Source organism: Ostrea edulis, chromosome 2 (assembly GCF_947568905.1).
Source record: "Ostrea edulis chromosome 2, xbOstEdul1.1, whole genome shotgun sequence".
Taxonomy (NCBI): domain Eukaryota; kingdom Metazoa; phylum Mollusca; class Bivalvia; order Ostreida; family Ostreidae; genus Ostrea; species Ostrea edulis.
This window is the reverse complement of record NC_079165.1, coordinates 21,408,561-21,431,318: the sequence shown is the minus strand read 5'-3', so window position 1 is coordinate 21,431,318 and position 22,758 is coordinate 21,408,561. Positions and strand designations below refer to the sequence as shown.

Sequence of the window (22,758 nt, the reverse complement as noted above, 5' to 3'; positions counted from 1 at the left end):
ATGAGACTTTGTGCAAGAAGAACAAAAGTTTAATTTGTCGATGTTATATGTGTATATATTTCTCAGTAATTAATATATCTAAACCTGGTTAATCATTACTTTGAAATAAAGCAAGGAGCTGAATCATAGTTATATATTTTCATTAAGAAAAAACAAATTTGAGCATGCGAGGTCGCATGGATTTTGAGGCGTGGGTAATGAGACAATCCGGAAAAAGTTATTCCGGTACCCGCGGCATTTCATAATTATGTTTTCGCTAGGTGGCGCTGTACACCTATAGTATAAATATAAGCGAAGCCGCGAAGTCAAGTCAGTTTCCAAGTTGATGCTGAAGAGAGTGGACAGACGGCTGTTAAAAGCGAATAGAAGGTAATTCAGGAATTGAATTAATAAATTCATTTAAAGCTTTAGACGTGGCTGAACAAGCCTTTCCTAGCTCTAAGTATTTATTTTTTAAAGACTGAATTCTAACGCGAGAGCCAAAAGGAGCCGAGTTGCGAGAGCCGGTATCCGAGACCTTGAGCTTCCAAGAGCCAGGAGTCCCATTGAGCCGATCGAGCTGTAGGAGCCGATCGCTCAAGAGCATTGTACATAATTGAGTAAAGACAAGTAGTCTCCACACTTATCTGTATATTTTGTGTAATCATATATTTGTATATTTTGAAACTGTCAGGTCCTCAGAAAGTTAACTGAGGGGATTCAACGGCTTCTGTATGTAGTAATTGTATAATAGGATTGCACGTTACAATATCAATAATAATAATAATATCCTTTATTTATGCAGGATTGCACAATTAGTTGTATAAACTAGTTTACATTGTGGTCCTGTCTATAACATATATACATATCGGGAACATAATATATCACAAAGCATGGAAATATCACAATTTATATACATACAGATAAGAACTAAATGAAAAGAGACAATAAACACACGAGTATCATTGAGTGTCAAAATAATGTTTTAGATAGGCTGCTTTAAAAGATGTGGTAGTTGTACATTTTCTTATAAAATCTGGTAACGAGTTCCATAAAATTGATGCTGAAATGATAAAAGATCTTCTAAAATATTCTGTTCTGGCTCTTGTAACATAGATAAAATTTGTAGAGCTCTGTCTTGTATTTCTTGTGTTTACCTCATTCACAAATCTAAAAACATGTAAATACTCTGGAGTCATATGATGTAAAACTTTAAACATAAGAATAATTTTTCGATAAATAAAATAGTCAATCAAAGGCATCCATCTCAAATTTGATAGCATGCAAGAAGTTGACACTGAATGAGGTACTTTGATATGTAAAATGATTCTTGCTGCCCTCTTTTGTAATTTAAAAAGCCTATCAATATTTGTCTTGTTCTTTGTATCCTGCCATACTGTACAACAATAATTAAAATGAGGAAAAACAATAGTATTGTAAATTTTGAGTAGTGCCTCCTTTAACATAAAAGTACTCAATCTCCTTAAAACACCTAGTTTCTGACTAAGTTTTTTACATAAGGCATTTGTGTGATAAGACCACGTAAGACATTCATCGATGTAAACACCTAAAAGTTTGGCACATTTGACATTTTCTATAAAGATTTCACCAACATTAATACAAAGGTTTCTACATTTCGATACTTTCTGTGACGTTCCTATTAAAATACATTGTGTTTTCTTTAAATTTATTGTCAATTTGTTCTTATGCATCCATTCCATAGAATTTATAAGATCATCCTTTATTTTTTTTTCAATTACATCTAAGGATTTATCAGAAACATCTTGCGTGGTATCATCTGCATATATATTGACTGTAGAGTGCTTGAGACATGTTGGGTAGTCATTTTCAAACAGAATAAAAAACAGAGGACCCAATATAGAACCCCGAGGGACTCCGATGGTAACATTTTTTTCCTTTGAGATGATCCCTTTCCATTTGACACATTGCGATCTTTCATATAGATAAGAATGAAACCATTTAAAAGTTTTTTCACAGATACCATAAGATAAAAGTTTGTGCATCAATACATCATGATTAACTGTGTCAAATGCTTTGCTTAAATCAATAAAAAATACACCTGTAAGTTTCCCTTTATCAATGTTCTCAAGCCATTTGTCAATGATATTATGTAAAGCAGTTTCGCAAGAATGTTTTGGTCTGAAACCTGATTGATGCTCTGTTAAAAGATTATTTGCATTCAAATACTCATAAACAGTGTTAAAAACATGTCTTTGCATAATTTTACTTATGATAGGTAAAACAGATACCGGTCTATAATTATTAACATGGAAATTATCCCCAGATTTGAAAAGCGGGGTAACTCTAGCTTTTTTCCATTCATTTACAACGTCACCCTCCTGTATAGAGAAATTCATGATGAAACACAGCTACAACATCAATACTCACTTTCAGTAATTTTACAGAAATTTCATCCATACCTGTAGCTTTTGAACTTGACATGCTTTTAATTTCTTTCTTCAAAAATTCTATAGATACATTTGGAATTGTAAATGAGCCTTTCGGCATTAGTTGTTCAATTTTCGGGAGCGAATCATCAAAATTTGTTCTAAATTTATGACCTATGCCACAAAAGAAATCATTGAAGGCATTTGAAATTTTATAGGAGTCTGAGATTACTTCGCCATCAATTTCTAGGTAGGATGCTGATGCGCCTGCAGATTTAGATGGTAGAAATTGCTTTAATCTTTTCCACGTACATATCCTTAGGTTTGTCACTGCATTGATTTATCGCATTGTCAACAAATTCCCTTTTAGCATCACCGATTATTTTTACAACGCGGTTCCTTGCTGATCGACATAAGGCCCAGTCCGATTCGTGGCGGGATCTTAGAGCCTTCCGATGGAGATAATCCCTTTGACGAATTTCAGATAGAACGTCGTCGTTAATCCATTTTTCGGAATCGGCCCGGATACGGCGCTCTTTGACTGGCATATGTTTGTCAACTATTTCCATAAAAAGCTTCTTAAATGTTGACCACATTTGATTTACGTTGTTAAAAGATTTAATGTTATTCCATTCAACACCCCGCAGATCCCTGAGAAAATCATTTTCGTCAAATTTCTTCTGATCTCTGTATTTCACATATATATGATCAGTTTGTGTGTCACGCTTATTTTTCTTTCGGACGACATACACCAGGTGATGATCACTCAGACCTATTGGCACTACACCAGATGAGCTGTAAACTTCACGCACGTTTACGTAGATGTGATCGATGAGCGTGCTTGAATCTTTTGTTACTCGGGTGGGTTTCATAATAGTTTGTTCTAAGCCAAACGTTTCCATGTATCGTTTGAAATTTAATGTTTTCAGTTGGTCAATATTGAAGTCACCCATTATTACACGTTCGTGACCACTACTCGTTATATCTTCGATACACTCCTCAAAATTTTCTAGCCATTGGGTGTTTGAAACCGGTGGTCGATACACAACCCCAATATTTATTGTCGGAGAGTTCATTAATTTAATATCCACAGTAAGCATTTCTAACATTTCACACTTGCATACGTTTTTAATTGCCCATTTCTCTTTAATGTACATTAGGACCCCTCCACCATGTCTATTGCGATCTCTGCGTACAATGTGGTACCCGTTTACCTGTATTTCAGAATCTGTGATATTTGAATCTAGTTTACTTTCAGAGATTGCCAGAATATCGTAAATCCCATCTTTCAGTAAGATTCTGATTTGGTCTAGTTTATTCATTAACCACATAGATTCACATGGGCAAATTTTGTACCTTCTATTTTCTCGGTGTTGTAGAAGTTTTCAGCTATGTCGTTGATACATGAATCACAAATCCATTCAATATTTTCATTGCCATTAAACTTAATATCCGACGTGTTATTATTCGCACAACCTATACAGGTGTAGGTACCAGTAGGTCCAGGATTTAATTGAATATCATTCGAAAGCAAGAGGCACAAAACCGTGAATAGCTGATTTGTTCTCACTTCGCCTTGATACTTGGATGAGCTTTTTCTGTGTTTTGCACAATCGAAATATTTACTTAAGATTTCTTTTCCATAGCAAAGAATTTTTGGTGTTAAAACAGGCCATTGAAAACCATCTCCATAATTAAAATCACAGTCCAATTCCTGTACAATTAAAACAGTTCTGAATTGCATAAAAATCCAAAATATGAGGAGAGATGTTAACGCATCTCTTATCACTGCGGCCATTTTTTGCAACCCGAATGGCTGATCATCACATGCAGTGGTCTGTACAAAGTACAATAATCAAGTTATTTGATTTCTGTAATGAAGGAGCATTTAGCATCCCCTTATAAATTAATGAAGGCTGGTTATATAGATGAAATATATGCTATAAATGAAAATTTGTTTTTGTTTATGACAAGAAATTGTTTAAAAGCCTATATGAAGTTATGGTCGATACCTTTTAACATTGACAATCAAGTACAATATTTTTCTGAGATGGTTTGTACTCTCTAAATCAAACTTACCAAATGTGTGTTTTCAAGCACCTAAATGGTAGATTAATGTGACCGGGTGATCCACTTTTAGGCAACATATCAATGTAAATATTTGCACCCATTGTATGTCTACATAAATACCTTGTGTGTATGATATATATGAAATCAACAATCATATAGTTGAAAATGAAATCAACAAGAAGAAAAAAATATTAAGCAATTCGGAAATTGTGCAATGGCTTGACAAAAGCTTCAAATATTCCTAATGAATCCTGATAAATTAAAACAAGGCCTTCCCTGTATATGAATGAATGACAACGATTTAATTTGTTCCCTTTTCGTATGACAGAAATTTGATTTTTGTATCAAACGTTCCAGTTAATGAAAATCTTCTAATGCATCCAATTATTCTGAGGCCCAGTGTCTCGCCCTCTCTTTTGCTTTCGCCCATCGTTTGAATAGTCGCTCGCGCTCTGAAAATACAAACTTGATCGAGAAGATATCTTAGCATAGTAGATTTCATTTTCGGTTGAAATGACATTTTTATCAAATTTACTCACAACTTCCTGAATACCAATTATTGGTTGTAGGATATCAATGAACGTTTTATATTATATTAAATGAACGGTATACCAAAACAAAAACAAACAAAAAACGCCAGCAGTTACATTTACCATCATCATCCAATGAAGGTTTGAAAAGGGTTTCATGGTGTGGAAAAGACACATAAAGCTTCAATTTATCCGGGGACACTGGAAAAACGTTGATCCCATCAGCTGCTCCCGCCATTAGGGCAACTCCGAATGAAGAAGCTCAATCAAAGAAGTTTGTGAGCATATTTAACAAAGCAAAATGAGTCTAATGCTAATGAAAATGTTCTGATAATCATCAGAAAACATTTCAAGTAAACTTAGAACGACGTAGAATAGGAATTTTACCACAGTTAACTCCTCGATGTCGAAACTTCAATGTTTCGTCAAAGGGTTTACTGATTAGTTTTTACTTTGACGCCATGTGCAGTGGCTGTATGTTTTGTAAAGAAGAATTGTACTTTGTACATGTTCCAAAAATCATCGGAGTACAATAGAAATAATTAATTCGTCGTAGGTGTTGTTGAAGAATAATACCCTTTGTTCTCGATAATCACGTGTTTGAAATTCGAGCTCGTTATCCATTTCCCAACATGATGTCTCGACTTCGAGCGTTATTTTCCAACAGATTATCTCGACTCCATAGCTGTAATCAGGTGCCTATGAATTTTAAGCTCTGTTTCAATTGCTATTCAGATATTGGATATCCTGTATCCTTCTCAACACCGTCCAGAACTTTGAGAGACATTAAATATTTTCATTTATTTACACAAAACTACATGTTATTTTTGCTTGTGACATACAATATAAACTAACTTGGGACAGCTTACACTTTCCAAACTGCGTAAACTGTCCCAAGTTAAACAATATCGAATAAAATTAAATAAAGGTTAGGTCCATTTAATGCAATAAGATATAACTTCAAGTTTTATATTAGCTTATGAAAATGTGAATAAACATTTATAAGTACAAGTCACTTGCAAGGATTTACTTAGCAACTATCGGCGAAGCACTTAGTTGCGGAGACAGTCATCATACATTTTCGTGTAACCAGATCACGTAATTTATTTTTGAAAGTTACAAATGTAGTTATTGAAGGTAGAGTTTTAAAAAAAACAACAACAAACAACCATGACAACAGAAAATATGTGTAGGCTTCACATCTAATATTTACTTAGCAGCACTTTTAAAATCGCTCCGACAGAACGTTCATGCAATTGTTTACTCTTGATGTTACATAAGTGAAGTCTTCAAATACTAATATTTACATTCCAATGTTTTTGCCCTCGATACATGTATCTCTACCAATAGAAATTGTAGCCATTTTCTCATGAACGTGAACGATGTGCGTATGTAGACAACTATTTTAAAGGTTGGGAATTCTCCGACAGAAATGAAAATAGAATGTACAGTACCACATTGTTTTGTGTACAAGTATGCGACTAGTTTGCATGACCTAGAAAAAATTCTAGTCTATCTATCAAATGCAAGGTGAAAATAACGAACAGTGATCAATCTCATAACTCCTACAATCAATACAAAATAGATAGTTGGGCAAACACGGACCCCTGGACACACCAGAGGTGGGATCAGGTGCCTATGAGGAGTAAGCATCCCCTGTTGACCGGTCACACCCGCCGTGAGCCCCATATCCTGATCAGGTAAACGGAGTTATCCGCAGTCAAATCAGTGTGCCAAGAACGGCTTAACAATCGGTGTGAAACACGTCAGACAGCATTTGACCCAATGCGAGGTTGTATTGACGAACTAGATGGTTATAACGACCATAGAATTTGCGAAATGTTGACTTCAATCGAGACTGTTGAAATCCCTGTACTATCAACTTGTTTGTCAGTAGCTTACCTCGATTTAAAAACTGACTATACCCAGAACAAGCTCTTGCATATCGAATCAGTTGAGATCATATGGTGAACGTTTAAAAAGATTCTGTTAATTTTTTTAAATATAATTGTAGACCTACCTGGTACTTAACAGTGAGTGGTAAAGTAAAACAAAATATCAAGGGGCTTGTCATCATACCAGGTTAGGTTACACAATTGAAACTATTTTGTCAGTATGCTTGGTCAATCAAATTGTGTCACGAGTAAAATTAAATTACTCATTTACTACATGGAGCTTATTTGATAAACGTATGGTCGTAATCATGAAGCAAGCCAATTCCAGAGCCGCCCTACAAATATGTTCACTCCTTGTGTATCCGGTCATTCCTGCTATTGTGCTGAAATAGATAGATAGATATATTGTATATTGTCTAACGTCCCGCTCGAGAATATTTCATTCATATGGAGACGTCGATAGATAGATACAGGGAAAGTAAAGTTAAATAAAACACTCTAAAACACGTTTGTTAAACGTAACCGCTTACATTTGTAGAAACTGCTAATGAAACAATAACGCTTAATGATACAAACTACATTAAGGGGTTCAGTTGCAACGCTTAATGATATAAATTATCACATTAACGGTCTACAGTATAAACCGTGAATGATACAATTCCCCCAGTGATACAATTGTATCATTAAGCATTCCATTTGCAGTGTTGCTGCGACACTTAATGATACAACCACAAATTAGCAGTCCAAACCGCTAATGATACATCAAGTTGTATTGTCGCAATAGCAACACTTAATGCTACAAATCTGCAATGTTTGTTTGAACTTTTCTTTATTTTTTTTCCAGGTAACCCAATATCTCTATGGGGTCAAACTGTTTTGGCGGTACAAAGCAATAATAAGAATTTAAAAGTCATAAATCCCAGGGTGGATGTGGTGGGGGTGGATGTGGTGGGAGAAGGAGGTTGTAGCGTCTGTGTAGAGAGTAAGATGATCTGATGATAATCATTTTTGAGGGAGGAAAACTGATTTTCCGTTAAAAGAACTGATGAAATCTAACCACATCGTGATATCTGCTTTAGATTCTGTTGTTAACTGAATTCGTGTTCCCGGCTCTTTAACTCCGCAAATTAGGTGAATCAGACGCCAAAGGAAAGCACGACCCGGAACAATCACTGAGCAGCCAAAATTTAACAACCCTATTAGGGACTGAAGTTCACGTAGTGTGGTATGGGTTTTCGTTAACATGTGTGACAGATGCTTCCTGATTCTCGCGACCTTGTCTAAAGGTAGACGTGCCTCCATTAGGTCCGAATCTATTTCAATACCATAAATTATAATTTTGGTGGTTGGGTCTGAGTTTTTGACATTTTGATGGGAACTCCGATAGTTTTGCACAGAAAAAGAAAATTTGTCAAGTCATTCCTACAACCAAAGGAGGTAACATGATCAATAAAGAAGAAGTCATCCAGTATATGAGACATTGCCCCTGCACCATATTTAAATTGGAGGGTCCATTGTAATGCGGTACTCAATTTCTAAAACATCTGACAGTAACTTCTTTCGCAAAGTTAATTTTTTATGGTACTTGCATGAAAGACTTCGTCTCGGGTTAAATAGTTGACTGCGACAATATATTTTCATCTATTTAATTCGTATAAATAATTCAATTTGTATTTCAAGATGGGATAAATTAATTACTTTATAGTAAAACTAAACTTTCAGTAAATGATGCATAAAGCTATTAAGCTTTTTTCATATCATTCATTATGATTAACATAATACCAAGAATTTTTTTGATATCCTCTTTTTTATTGAGCTAAGTTGAGCAATTTTAACTAAAAAAAAAATACTAATGTGTTTAACTTTGTGTGTGAATAATGAAGATAACGTGAATCGACAGAGAAGTGCATTTAAAATATGAGTGAAAGGCGAAGATAACGAACAGTGATCAATCTCATAACTCCTATAAGCATAACAAAATAAATAGTTGGGCAAATACATACTCCTGGACACACCAGGGGTGGGATGAGGCGCCTAGGAGGAGTAAGCATCCCCTGTCGACCGGTCACACCCGCCGTGAGCCCTATATCCTGATCAGGTAAACGGAGTTATCCGTTGTCAAAATCTGTGTGCCAAGAACGGCCTAACAATCGGTATGAAACACGTCAGACAGCATTAGACCCAATGATAGGTTGACGAACTAGATCGTTATAACGACCATAGAATATTTGCGAAATGCTGACTTCAATAGAGACTGTTGAAACCCCATTACCATCAACTTGTTTGTCAGTAGCTTGCCTCGATTTAAAAACTGACTATACGCAGAACAAGATCTTGCGTATCGAATCAGTTGAGAGATATAAACACCATAGGCAGGTGATAATGGAATATTGCTACATAAATATGGAAAGTTGACGATGGAGAAGCTGAAATCATCGCGTTTGTCATACAGTTGAGTTGTCAATTTGCCGTTAATGTCTACTTTCAATACAATATCTAAATATGAAGCAGAAGTGGACAATTCTATGGAGTCTTTTATTTCGAGATCACAGGGATATATCGAATCGACAGATGAATGAAAGTTATTATTGTTAATAGACAAAACGTCGTCGGGTGTTATTAATTCTACACAATGAGTAACGTAAAATTCTAATTGAATATTGATTAATTAGATATTATGGAAAGTTATTTCACCATTATGAATCTAAAAAGCAATAAAATCATTAAATATATCTATTTAGTCAAGGAAAACTAAATTGACATTTTACTCAGTACATATACCGATTTTCTAATTGCTATTGTTATACGCGAGATACCAGTGCTCTATCTGTCAATCAGCTGGCGCTTGCTGCTTAAAAACAGTCGCGGTCCATGGGAAAATTTGCATTTTAAAGAACCCTAGAATTCTATGGCGTGTGGTTTTATTTCCAAACTAATGAGAAATGTGTATTGATAACAACTATAAAATATTTTTTTCATCGATATTTGAATCAATTCTTTAAATCTCTAGCGATTCACGATTTATTTTGTTCGTTAACGCAAATCAATTGACACTACTATCATTGCCAATCATTTGGTCGTGTATATGTATCTTTGAATTTGAAAGGGTCACGCAACTGCTATAGAATACGCAGAAACTACACTTTCAAAGACACCGACTTTTTTCTAAGTCCACTTTCAGTCCGCGGGACCCGAGATTTTTTTTTACCTGTACTGATTGATTGATTGATTGATGTTTTCCGTCACACTCAACAATTTTTCAGTTATATGGTGGCGCCCAGTTTTTAGTGGTGGAAGAGAGAACCCAGATACAATGTACCTGGGAAGAGACCACCGACCTTCCGAAAGTAAACTGGGAAACTTTCTCACTTACCAGCGCGAGCGGGATTCGAACCCTCGCCGACAGAGGTGAGAGGCCGTGTGATTTTGAGCACGATGCAAGTATATATAGTGAGAGTAACACTATATATAAAACATGATACTATTACATACTCATGATAAAGTGTAAACACTAATACACTAGTCAACTTAACTTGACACAGATGATACTCATTCTTATGATATACAATCGTCCTAAGACCCAACTTGACTGCTTCGAATCAATAATATACATAGTCACGACCAACAAGCAGACCTCTACATGTATACAGCCCAGAAAGGTAATTGACTTATCCATGAACATAATCACCATCAAACTGATAAATCATATTATTAATAGTTTATTTTACAATTTATTATTTATATTTGATATTTGTTTGTTGACGTTGAATAAATTTTATATAGATCGATATAATGTTACGTTTTTCTTTTCAAGATTTCCAATCTATAGATAGATCTATAGATAGGAAGCATCGTGAGGAATCCCCAACATTTCAATAGGAACTAGTTCCGGCGATTGTTTTGTTGTTGTTGTTATTGTTGTATACGATATACCACTGATTTTTCAGCCAATCAAAAAGCGTGTAAGATGTGAAACTAAATGATATAGAATTCTAGGAGTTAATGAATATCGTTATTTTTGAGAACATTGGCAGTCAGCAATGTACAATGTGTTCACTTGAACCTGAATCACTTGTACATGTTTTGGATGTGATTTTGTCAAAAAATTCTAGTCATATTTGAAGGACTAGATTCAGCAAACATCTGGCAAATATAATCAGGTTTACGCGAACAATGTGATTTTACGTACACGTATACTTGAAGGAAAGTGTAGCATTAAACATAGTTATTGTATTAGTCAAAAAGTATATTTATCAAACATCTATGGAAATCGGTGTCATTTTATTTAATGCCGTTGAAGCATATCCCGATAATTATCATTCTACTGAAAAATAGATACATTGTATAGTAGATATTATTTTGAGAAAAGATAGTCAATATGGTGTTGAAATAAAACACAATAAGACCTGTTATTGGGACAAATGATGTCTGACGTGTTTCATGCTATTTGTTAGTTCGTTTTTACGCATTGATATTGACTACAGATTACTCCATTTACCTAATCAAGATACAAGACTCAGGATAGGTGTGACCGGTCGACAGGGGATGCTTACTTCCCCTTGGCATCTGATTCCAGGGGTCTTTGTTTGCACAACTCTTAATTTTGTATTTCTTTTAGGAGTTATGATCTTGATCACTGTTTCTCATCTTCACCTTTTCATTTGCGCTTCCATGATATCCATGTAGCCGAATGATGAATTATATCTATACCTGTAATCTATAAGACAATCGATGACTAGCAGGCCTAAATTAGGTATCTGAGATATTTTTCGAAACTGATAGCTTTTCTCTCTCTCTCTATTATCTCTATTCTTCCTCTCTTTCCATCTTGTTAAAACAAACATACCTGTGTATCCACCTTTAGCATCTGATCATATTTATGAACCAAAACACTCCAAACAGTAAACATTACAGTATTAGTTTGAAGGCTACAATAATACAGAAAAAATCTATTTCTATGTTACCCCTAACTGGAAATTGTTGATTAGCAAGGACTATATGTGCCGCAGTCTGTATAATGCAGTGACACATGTTTACTGTCAGAATGGAAAGATGTATCATTGTGAATTTTTCAATAAACGGACTAACTGGAATATAGTGGCGCATTGTGCACACATTCCGTCCATTACAGTCCTAGGTATACTTTTGTGTGCGTTCGAAGCGTTTTTAGCATACATGTCAATATATACATCCCAGTGATTCAAAAACAGAACACTACATAGTCTTTACATACGTATTATTTATTATTAGTGTCAGCAATTCGAAAATTGTATAATTGTTCTAAAGATCTAGTTTGCCAATGCAACCTATTATTAGGTCAAATGCTGCCTGATGTGTTTCATACGAATGCAAGGTGAACATAACGAACAGTGATCAATCTCATAACTCCTACAATCAATACAAAATAGATAGTTGGGCAAACACGGACCCCTGGACACACCAGAGGTGGGATCAGGTGCCTAGGAGGAGTAAGCATCCCCTGTTGACAGGTCACACCTGCCGTGAGCCCCATATCCTGATCAGGTAAACGGAGTTATCCGCAGTCAAATCAGTGTGCCAAGAACGGCTTAACAATCGGTATGAAACACGTCAGACAGCATTTGACCCAATGCGAGGTTGTATTGACGAACTAGATGGTTATAACGACCATAGAATTTGCGAAATGTTGACTTCAATCGAGACTGTTGAAATCCCTGTACCACGAATGTTAGGCCGCTCTTTGCACACTGATTTTGACTACGGATAACTCTGTTTACCTGATAAAAATATAGGGCTCACGACGGGTGTGACCGGTTGACAGGTGATACTTACTCCTTGTAGGCACCTGATCCCACCTCTGGTATATCCAGGGAGTTCTGAGATTGATCACAATTCGTAATTTTCACGTTTCATTGTACAGTGATAGAGCGCTTTATCTAATCAACACAATTACCCCAAAGCGCTTTATATGTTAAAAAAAAAAAATAAAACAAAGAACATTAAATCCTTGAAAAATACAGGAAATGATAACAAATTGAGATAATAAAGAAAAAGCTTATGAATCAATCCGTTTACCTGATCAAGATTGAGAGCTCATGACGTGTGTAACCGGTCAATAAGTGAATGTTCATTCCCATTAGGCACCTGCTTCCATGTCTGGTATATGCAGGGATTTGTGTTCGCTTGTCAATTTTATATTCTTTTACTAGATTTTCCAGAATTATCAATGTTCGGATCTTTTATGATACACGTACGTTCATCAATGCAAGGTGAAGATAACGAACAGTGATCAATCTCATAACTCCTACAAGCAACACAAAATAGATAGTTGGGCAAACACGGACTCCTGGACACACCAGAGGTGGAATCAGGTGCCCAGGAGGAGCAATCATCCCCTGTCGACGGGTCACACCCGCCGTGAGCCCCATATCCTGATGAGGTAAACGGCTGTGATCTGATTGCGAGATTATAACAGATGGTCGTTAGGAATATGGAGGGTCTATCAATATCAGACATTGTTCAGATGTATATTTACCTTGAATTTGGTATGTCCTAATATTGATTATACTGCTCTTGCTATCAAATAATATTTACTACAACACGAAGGATACCGAAGTATAAACATGTTGTTTCGAGGGGGGATGGTACACTGAGATTTCCTTTTTGAGTCATGGAATGAACTTTGATAAGCACGGAAAATCAGCTGTAGCCCGTATGCCTTATTAGTAACATGAGTAGTGTTATTATTTTACATGTTTTGTTTTACGTAAATTGTAAATAATTTAGTTGCGCTATTCGGTTTTTTTATGACAGGCTGGCCGAGCCACAATCTGTAGTAGGAAAAGATTACATAGCTTGGCTGGTAGTCGAAACCGGAATCCATGCATTACTATTACCAGGATAGTTTTGTTGACATTAAATATTTAAGTTGTTTATCTAGAATTCATTGTTGTCATGTCCAACCGGATATTGATGATATTGCCACCAGCTGAGATATCTTTGACCATCCCAAATTTCTACTATATTGGATACACTAAACACATCTCTGAAATGTATGTTAAGCCGATATTGTTGAACAAAAATTCGTTAATACTAAAACACCAGGCTCTACAATGGTTTTAATTTCTTAAAGATCATGCTAACAATCTGAGCATCCCTCGCAGTGCCAAACACACGGCTTGCGTCGTTTGCAGTGATCAAATATGCCCTCACGTAAAAGCCCAGGAGAAGCTTTTATGAATTCGACACGCACCACTTTGCCATCATCTAAACAAAACGATGAATTTGTCGATCAGTATTGCAATCAGAAAATTATCAAAACATCTGATGATTTATGTACTCTTAATCTTTTAAATCATATTTCAATTGACCTGTTATTTTTTTTTTTTCATTTGTAATCCAGAGTGAACATCTGTTTTCAATCTGAATCTTTCTTTGTAAAAAAAAGAAAGAATTAATGTATTGACTATAATTTCCTGTCATTTGCAGTCTAGAGGAGTACTAACGCTGGATAGAAAAGCAGATTCCTTACGATTTTTATCTAGTGTGTTAAAAATGGTCCCCGGACTCATTTTCTCATAACCATCTGCAGCATACAGGAATTCGGTTATGAGAATGATTCCATCCCTGTTCAAATCGTATTCTCCAAAACTACATGGAATTTGGGATCCTCTCTTAAAAAGAAAACAAAAAATGTGTTCATTAAGTTAATTACCAATGCCATGTAAAAGTAAGACGGAACACAATAGGAAGGAAACCCATCAATTAGAGATTCATTAAGATTCAAGTTATTGATGTTTTGAATAAGCAATACAAAATAGATCCTTACGTGTTTACTCAACTCGACTCCAGTCATAAGAAGGAAAACATAGAGGAATGTTGCAATCATTCTGATCTCTTGTCACCAGTCCCTAACAGAAAATTTCAAAAAGTCAAATGATTTCTCAAAACTACTCGAACAAATATCAATCCATGCGTCAAATTCTGACAACAAAAAGGTGAGTATTAATTTTGATCAAAACCTTTGAAGTTTTCATATCAAAAGAAATTTCAAATTCTCCATTGACAGATATGCTGGTTTTGGAGTTTCCAATAGTTAACTTGATGAGGTTTGGATAGAAAAATATGTCATAAAAGTAGTATAAATTACGTTTCTGTTTTCGGTTTATTCTAGGTTTAAAATGAAAAGTGAAATTTACGAACATCAATCCATTTCATAATTCCTATCAAGAATACAAAATTAAGAGTAGGACAAACAAGTAGGCCAATTTGGCACACCAGAGGTGGGATCAGGTGCCTAAGAGGAGGGAGTATCCCCTGCTGACCGGTCACACCTGTCGTGAACCCTTTATCTTGATCAGGGAAACGGTGTAATCCGCAATCAAAATCAATATGTAAAGAACGCCCTAACAATTGGTATGGAACTTGTAAGACAGTATTCTACCTAATGACAAGATGTATTTGCAAATTACATGTAGATCGTTATCTGCAAAATGTTGCCTATAAACGAGAATGTTGAAACTTATGTAACATCAACTTAATTGCCAGTTGCCTGACTCGATTAAAAACCTATCATGCGCACATACTCTTGTATATTAAATTAGTTTTCAGACATAAACACTAAATGTAGGTAATAATGGAATATTGTTACATATATAGATATGGGAAGTTGACGACGGAGAAGCTGAAATCATTCCGTTTGTCATAAAGTTGAGAAGATAAAACCACCCTTCCTGCCATAACGTTGAGTTGTTAGTTTTTCTTGATCATCTATGTTGTATAAAATATCATAGTATGAATGATTTGTAGAAGACTCCATGGTGTCGTATTACGAGTTCACTGAGTTATATTGAATCGAGATACATGTGTGAATGAAAATGAGTGTTCGTATGATATAAAGCGTCGTCAATATATCTAAATGTCGAGCTGATTACCACAGCAAGAACTTTTCTTTTGTCGTGAATATATACTGTCTTAGAAGATGATAAAACAGATTATCTTGTGCCCGTGGAATTTCAAACAAACTATTAGAAGACCAGGTCACCAAAGACTATGTAGATATTGTCAATGAGGAACTCTGGCGTCTTTTTAATATCAACAGGAGAGTTGATTGATTGATTGATGTTTTCCGCCACACTCAACAATTTTTCAGTTATAAGGTGGCGCCTAGTTTTTATTGGTAGAAGAGAGAACCCAGATACAATGTACCTGGGACGAGACCACCGACCTTCCGAAAGTAAACTGGGAAACTTCCTCACTTACCGGCGCGAGGAGAGTAGTTGTGCTGAGAATCAGAGTGATGTTTGACAAGGTATTTTTGGATGACTGATCACAAGATACGACTATTTCCGTATTCCATTATTACTAAAGAAGCAGCTGTCTGTGATGTCAAAAAGCCTATTCTTTGATTTACAGTAAGGAATGATTGTGTAAAGTCTAGAAAAGCCATATGCTTTGATGTTGTTGATTTTAGAAAATTTTTGTCATTTCCTCAAATTTAATATAAGTTTTTCTTGGATTGTTTAAGATCCACATTTGATTTACATCACTTCTCGCATATGTTGTGGCCCAATACGTTTGAAGCTTCTCTTTTAAAGCATTTGATATATTTATACGGGGTAAAGATAGGGACTTGGACGAACATTTACTAGATAGAGCAATGTGTCTGTTTGTAAGGGTTTTGGAATCCACTATAGCTACGGTACATGTACCTCATATGAGTTCAGATCGTGACCATGCCCTATAAGAACACGTATTGTGTACAATCAAAGACGGTGCCCTGGCCTGTCATGCAGGGAACCCGTGATCTTGACATTAAAGACAACATAGATTCTCCCACATCTGCCTCCTATTTAGGCATTTTTTAACATAGATGTTAACGGCAAACTATCTATTTTATCATGAACGGGACAATTTCAACTTTTCCATCTTCAACTTCCCATATTTAGGTAGCAATTCTCCTTTATCATCTACATATAGTGTTTAAGTTTCTCAACTGATTTTATACCCAAGAGCCTGTTCTCTGTATGGTCAGTTTTTAAATCGGGACAGGCTACTAACAAATACGTTGATGTTACAACTAACAAATACGTTGATGTTACATGGGTTTCAACGGTGTCGTTTAAAAGCAACGGTTCGCAAATTTTATGGTCATTATAGCGATCTAATTTACCATTAAAACATGTCATTGGGTAAATTGCTGTTGGACATGTTTCCTGCCAATTGTTAGTGTTCGTTATTTTCACCTTTTCATTCATTCGTCCCATTCACTGGTATATCAAATGTATGTAAAACTAAAGCGGGATTTTGAAGACTTTAATCTTCTGAAGGTTAACTTGAAGTTTAAGTAGGATTGCTAAATGAAAGGTGAAGATAACGAACAGTGATCAGTCTCATAAATCCCATAAGCAATGCAAAATAAATAGTTGGGCAAACACGGACCCCGGGAAACACCATAGGTGGGATCATGTGCCTAGAATGTAGAATTAAAGCCAAGTAAGTTTAAACTATAGTTGTAAAAATAAGCTTTAGAGACAAAGACAATTTTGCTACAAGCCTTGTTAGCTGAAACCAATACATATTCATCATGTAACCTCTCTACATGTAATTCTTTGATAAATTGACAAAAATGCAAGAAGTGTACATACCTTATGCTCCAGTGCTTTCAAACAAAGAATATTCGATTGTTATATATACTAAAAATTAAACCCTATATGTTATAAATTTTCTGTTAAGTAGACAGTCATTATCGAAATATATTTCCCTATTTCAGCAAGCTGTTGCATTTTGATATTTAATCTGAATTGATGTGACACTAAAGCTATGACGTATTGTTCAAGAGAATGACAAATTACTGTTATCAATTACTGTTACTATTATCAATGAAATTAATAATGTACTTCGATAGATTGTGGAAAACCGGAACTTGTATTTACCATTATAAATCACATGTATCTTATGTGTCATATCTGAAAGGTCAAGTTGAATGTTATCTAAAGAGTTGTGTTTTCGGGTTAAAATATTCACAAAGCTAATGAAAAAGATATGTTGGTTCAATAAGAGTCATTTTCAAATAATAAACTATTCTAAATATAGCATCAAAATATCTACCTGTACCGGAAACAATATATTTACACATAGTTTACTCGACAAAATACAGGGTAATTCTTACGAACTTTAAACAATCCATCAAGGCACTGAGTCTGAGCAATTCACATACTGTGATTGTATTTCTATATACATTTTGTGAGTAAAACATCTAGTCAACATGCATGGATTTGTGCTAATGTCTAGTAATTCAAAAAACATATGAATCATGCCGTGATATTAATTGCTGCATACTTTGCAGTTAAATGTATGAAGTATGAATGTTTTGTGTGAAAATATGTGAACTTGAACAGTTAGGTCCACAGTACTGTGTTTCAATATTGTTAAAATGGAATGTTCTGCCGTTCCATCTAGTACCCTAAGATGTCATAACCATAATGAGTTCCTGTGGATCATTATAAGAAATATATAGATATTTACTATTTCTGAGTGTAATCAAATGCCAATCAAGGAATGTTTGTAGAAATTAAGTGTAATTACTGACAAATTACAAATGATATGACTGTACAAATTTCTTAGTCATTTATTAGATTTATACATGTATGTCCAGCATGTGATTTTTCGCAGCCCTCAGTATCTTTAGATGAGGTTAAGGATGCCTTTAGCATGTCAGCAATTCTTCATTATTATGTGTTAATATTTTCGATGACCTAAAACACAATCAATATTCCAGAAATTACAACGGCATGGAATTATTAACTTGAAATCCTTCCACACGGCGAGCAAATTAGATAATCAGGTGTCAATAAACGGAACATGTTATAATAAATATTGAATCCGTATCTTTAATGTCATTTTTCTGTTGAAATATGTTTTCTAACGTACGCGAGAGATTCAATCTTTTGAACATTAATGTTTGTGTAAATCAACTTGATCTAAAAGTGAACAAAAATCATCAAGTTCGTTAAGAGAGAGCTAAAGAGAGAGAGAGAGAGAGAGAGAGAGAGAGAGAGAGAGAGGAGAAGTGATGTTGTTTTTCCGACAATTTACTATTTTTGTCATCATTACAAACAAAGTTTGTTCTATAGGTTGTCCCCTTTTTATATAGTAATGTTGAGTGATGGTGGATCTATAAAATTTAAAGAACGAACTGTATACACACTATTTGAAATATTTTCAAATTTAAGGAAGTATTGAATTGAAATTCAGGATCAACCTCTCCACCACCCCATCCCTTCCTTCCCCATGATCTAGAATGTGGAGCTTTTAGGTTTCGTTAGATTTGTTTGATTTTGCATGTCAAAAATTTTCAGACAATTGTGAAATCAACTTCATATTGTCTCTCCCTTTTTGAAAGCAATGTTAAATACCCGATTGTATTTATATTTGGTTTCATTGTGCTTTTCTTTCCAGGTGTCTGTTATTTTTTCCAGATTACTCATGAAAGTTTTGATATTAATTGTATCATAACTTGGAGAGAATTAAGCATCAAATATTGGATTTAGGTCTATATCCCTTCCCCATCCCTTCAAATTAACGAAATATATATTCTAAAAAGTGTTCTTCGTAAAATCGAAGAAACTAAACTTCGTTATTATAGGAGATATGATACAACCTGTCAAAACTTAGCCCATAATAAAGATTTTGGCTTTATGATACCCTATATGTTACTACTATTTTATCTGAAAAATTAGGACCCCTTTGGTAAGCACCCACCCTACTCCCTGTGTAAGGGCAGTAACTGCAAAAATAAACACAATTGTCTACGAAATTATATGTGTGTATGTGTGTGTGTGTGTCGCAGTAAAATTAGATAAAATCTCTGAATACTTTCTTGAGAATTATTTCGATCGTGTTACTGGTCTTTAGTCGTGTTTATATGTCATAACAACGTAATGCAAGACTACTTTGGCACTCAAAACTACTATGACGTCACAGTGAGTATTACAATTGAAAAGTATTGTCAAAGTTGATATTAAGCGAAAAACAATTAACAATTCTCACACAGTCCCCTGGACACATCCTGAGATATGAATATACGTAGAATTACATATTTGGTAAGTAATGTTGCAAAATTTTAGAAATGTTTGTTTACAAAGCAGTCAACTTTTGGCCCAAGTGAATAGAAACATGAAATATTACATTAAGTAGTTAATCGTAAATACATCAATTTATACATTTAAATTGTTAAATTCAGGTATTGCATACAAGACATCGATTATGAAAGATCAAAATGTTTCCTTTTGTTTATTCCAAATAGTACATAAGCATTTAATTTCTTCCATAAGATACCCTTAATTGCTTGTCGTAAGAGGTGACTAAGTGAGACGGTCCTTCGGATGAGACCGAAAAAACTGAGGTCCCGTGTCACAGCAGGTTTGGCACGATAAAGATCACTCCCTGCTGAAAGGCCGTAAGCGCCGAGCATAGGCCTAAATTTTGCAGCCCTTCATCGGCATTGGTGACGTCGCCATATAAGTGAAATATTCTCGAGCGTTAAATAATATACAATCAATCAATCCATAAAATTTCTCTAAAGCGACGATAAATGTCATCTTTGCAAAGTTTTTCAATTCCTATTACAGGATAATCATCTATACAATGAAAATAGAGACTAGTAATCCTAATTGTTCGCGAACAATTAGAGGGCTTTCCACCTGCGATGATTTAAAAAGAGATATTTAAGAATATTTAAGATGATGCTAGAAACTCAAAACCACCTTGAAAATAAAAATAATAGTTTTCACGATGACCTTGATCTTTGACATTGACCTCATTTTGAAGGTCAAAGGTCAAGGGTCTTTATGCAAATGATCCCATGTCTCTATCTATATTAATATAAAAGTTATAGGCTTAGATAATGATATTGGAAACTTTCAGGGGCAATAACTATGCTTAAGGGGTTTCGTATCCCTTTGATTATTTTTTCTTTGCAAGAGGATTTTACTGTGAATTCATTAGCGAAGGTTTCATGTCTCTACGACTTTCCGTTAAGTAGGAGTAGCGATAACAAGGTTTTCAACGCGAGTCTCCGAAATTCACAGAAGGGTCAAAGTTCAAAGTTATAATGCATACTATCAAAACCAATCAAGAAGTCAATACTTACCCATATAAAATTTGAAAGCTATCTTAAGCAGGAAAGAGAGTATAAAAAGTGTTATTTTTTCCTCTTTTCTGATGACCTTGACCTCATTTTCAAGGTCAAAGGTCAAGTATCATATTCCAGTTGGTCCCATGTCTCTACGACAAACCGTTCTGAAGTTCGACATGTTTTACGAATAAATCGCAAAACATAAAGAGGCATTAACTCCCTATAGGGGACACCGAATCCCTTCATTTGAAATTCTTCGCTTCTATCAATTACCCTCTATGCTTTAGAAAAGGTTTCATCTTCCTATCATTTACGGTTAAAAAGTAGAAGCGATAACAATGATTTCTGCGAAAGGTCCAATAACTCCGTAAGGGGTCAAAGTTCAATTACGTTGGGTGAACTGTATTCGTTTCTCAAAAAGTACTATATGATGGACTATAAAGTTTTTCGATAAGTCTTAAGACGAACATTTTTTTTGACGGCAGGAAAATAATAAACAGAACAATAACAATAGGACTTTCCACAGAAAGGTGGAAAGCCCTAAATATAGAAATGAATAACAACTGGGTCATCAGATTCTCGTCTAATAAAAGACAAATTCAAAACAATATGCGTTTCGCACCAAGTTAACCCATTTTCTTCCACATTTACAATTTTATGCATTTTTTGCAAAACACTCCATAAACTACATTACTTCAATTCAAAGAATCACACTGCACCAATTTCATAAATAGATAAACTCGTTCATTCGTCTGCGTCTCTCTGATTCTGTCATATCACTAATGGAAAATAAAAAGGTAAACATAACGAACAGTGATCAACCTCATAACTCCTATGAAGAATACAAAATTACGAGTAGGGCAAACATAAACCACTGGGAATACCAGAGGTGGCATTATATGCCCAGGAAGAGTGAACATCCCCTGCCGACCGGTCCCATCCACTGTGAATCCTACATTTTGATCAAGTAAACGAAGTAATCCGTAGTCAAACTCATTCCGTAAAGAATGGCCTAACAAATGGTATGAAACATACCAGGCACCAGTGCACCCAATGGCAGTTTGTGTGTGTAAATTACATCGTTATAACACCATAGGATTTGAAAAATGTTGAATTTAGATGAGACTGTTCAATACAAAATCTAATTATGAAGCAAATGAGGAATTTCGAGTTCACTGTTGGTCGAAGATTGTTTGTTTGAAAGAGTTGGAAGTGAAATTAAGTAAATTTCTTGCAAATTTTCAAGTAACTTGCGTGTAAATAGATTGTTTATGGTGCATGTAGAGATTTTGATGGCAATTTAGAAAAGTTTATGGTTTGTACATTACTATCTATGCTCCAAAATATTTTTGATTAGCTTTGTAAAGCATTTTAACCAGAAAGCATAACTCTTTAGACAACATTCAACTTGACCCTAAAGTATGACTCGTACGATGTACCCGATATATAATGGAAAACAGTTTTCCGGTTTTCCACAATTTATCGAATTGCATGATTAATTTCGTTGATAACATACAAGATGCTTGAATCAGGAAGCGGGAAATAGAATTATGGCATATATATAATTTATCATTCTCTGGAACAATACTTTATAGTTTTAGTGTCACGTGAATGAAGATTAAAAAGTAAAATTCAACACGTTGCTAAATGTTTTAAAGCAAATAGGGGAACATATTTAGATAATTACTTTCTACTTAACTGGGAATTTATAACATCTGGGATTGAATTTTTAGTATATATAACAATCGAACATTCTTTGT

The 22,758-nt window shown here is 34.9% G+C and overlaps 1 long non-coding RNA gene across 1 annotated transcript; it reads right to left on the bottom strand.

The window, feature by feature from the left end:
- Window positions 1–13,964: 13,964 nt before the first annotated feature.
- Window positions 13,965–17,556, bottom strand: LOC130052169 (uncharacterized). The gene is made up of 4 exons (XR_008800546.1): window positions 17,508–17,556; window positions 14,690–14,771; window positions 14,393–14,534; window positions 13,965–14,127 (listed from the first exon to the last, which is right to left on the bottom strand). It is a non-coding gene; the product is annotated as an uncharacterized LOC130052169 (long non-coding RNA).
- Window positions 17,557–22,758: the final 5,202 nt, after the last annotated feature.